The 2,154-nt window shown below is 38.8% G+C and overlaps 1 pseudogene across 1 annotated transcript; it reads right to left on the bottom strand.

The window, feature by feature from the left end:
• Positions 1-498: 498 nt before the first annotated feature.
• LOC307132842 (putative nuclease HARBI1) lies at positions 499-1,514 on the bottom strand (annotated as a pseudogene). The gene has a single exon. The product of its transcript is annotated as a putative nuclease HARBI1 (transcript).
• Positions 1,515-2,154: the final 640 nt, after the last annotated feature.

Genomic DNA, 2,154 nt, shown 5'->3' on the forward strand with positions numbered 1-2,154 from the left:
TCGAATGATGAAACTCGGTTCAACTCTCACTGCGTGAAACCTATGCGTGAAACTGACTGCAGAGGAGCCAAAGAAACAGCATTCACGCGCATGCGCAGAGAACCAACCTTTTTTTACATGTACTTTAATGCATTTGGCAGACGCTTTTATCCAAAGTGGACTGAGTTACAGTGACCTTATAACAGGGACAATCCCCCTGGAGCAACATGGAGAAAAGTGCCTTGTTCAAGGACACACTGGTGGTGACCGCTGGGATCGAACCAGCAACCTTCTGCATATCAGTTCCATGGTTTTAAGCCACTGGACCAACTTTTATACTGGATTTAATTAATTTTCTTAGCTTGGTTCAAAACACATGTAATTCAATTAATTTTTTTAATTAAATTCAAAAACTAAATTTAAATGATTTAAGCAAGCTAAATTTTATTAAGCTTAATTTAATAAGGGCAATAATCATTTTTTTCAGTGAGGGTTGAAAGTTAAATAATGTAAAAATATCTATTTAAAGTGGCACAATGCAAAAGCATCCCTGTATGCACGTCCTTCTCTGTGGTTTGTTGTAAATGGTGGCACATCTGCATTGTCATCCTCTTCTATTGGGGGATCTGGGCATCCCTGCTTTTTTAGGTAGTTGTGAAGAACAGCTGTTGCAAAAATGACAGTGCAGCATCTACTTGGTTTGAATCTGAGTGTTTTCCTAAGGCACTGAAAACGACTCTTCCAAACATGCGCTCGACTAAAGCCCTTGTGCGCATATGAGCCTGGTTGTAGCGCAGTTGTTCCGCTGTTGTTGGGTGCAAGTATGGCGTAAACAAGAAATCCTTCTGAGCATACCCACTGTCACCAAGCAAAATTCCATTATGATCTCTTCTTTCAAATTGAGTATACAGAGATGATTTGAGGAAAATTCGGGAATCATGAGTTGCACCTTTCCACCGTGCAACAATGTTTGAAAACTCTAACTGGGGAGTGCATACACCTTGGACATTTATGGAAAACCAGTTCTTTCGGTTCCTGTATTCCTCAGCATCTGGAGTAGAGGGACGCTTAATGGGAATATGGGTTCCATCTATGCAACCTATGACTCCTGGGAAATTTCCATATTCATAGAACAGTACCTTGTAGTTAGCCTGGGTTCTAGCATCAGGGAAGTTTATGTAATGTGCTTTTAATTCACAAATGGCCCTGCACACTCTGTGAATGACTTTACATACTGTTGGTTCACTGACACCACATAAATCCCCAGTTTCTCGATGAAAGGTGCCACATGCCTTCAAGAACCTTCAAGTTATGAGCACCTGGAGACAAACTGGAATAGGCTGTCCTCTTTGGGTCACAGATGAAAGCCTGGGTTCTAAGAGTGAAATTATCTCCACTGCATTTACTTTATGCGTGCGGAAACGATCTCGAAAACTTATTTCATCAAAACGTTGCAATGGGTCACTTCTGTCTGCAAGAATTTGCCTGGCTGGTGGAAAGCGCTGATCATCACTGACATAGTCCAAGTAATCCATGTGTCCTCCAAATGAAATTAATCTGAAGTTAAACCTGCCTCCTGGTAGGTTTAATTTAAGCCTCAATTTAGTCCTGAAGTTGCTCTAGTCTTCCTCCAGGAAATTAGCCTATTAAATTCAAATCAAATCAAATCAAATCACTTTATTTGTCACTCTACATATGCACAAGTGCAACAGTAGGTGAAATTCTTAGGTGCAGTTCCGAGCAACATGGTAGTCATGACATGACATGTACAACATTTAAAGCAGCATCAGATTACACTGATGCGCCCACAATTACTCACAGCACAGTAAACTCTACAATAAACAATAAATAATTTACACAATGTGAGTGTAGTTCTCACAGCTTTAAACAATATACACATACTTACAATATACATATACTTTAAACAATATACACTAAACATACACTAAACAATATACATTACGCTATAATAGTAATAATAATATACAATGTACAGTATAAAATATTATTCACAGATTGAAAAATTGAAATCCAAAGTGCAATAGATGCTGTATGATAAATAAATGTGTATATAATGTGTGTTTATCTACAGTGGGTTGTGCTGAGTGATATTCTGTCCAGTGTGTGTTATGATCCTGATGGGTCAAGAGTTAAGGAGTCTGATTGTTTGTGGGA

The sequence above is a fragment of the Gobio gobio genome, assembly GCF_949357685.1.
Source record: "Gobio gobio genome assembly, chromosome: 10".
Classification (NCBI taxonomy): domain Eukaryota; kingdom Metazoa; phylum Chordata; class Actinopteri; order Cypriniformes; family Gobionidae; genus Gobio; species Gobio gobio.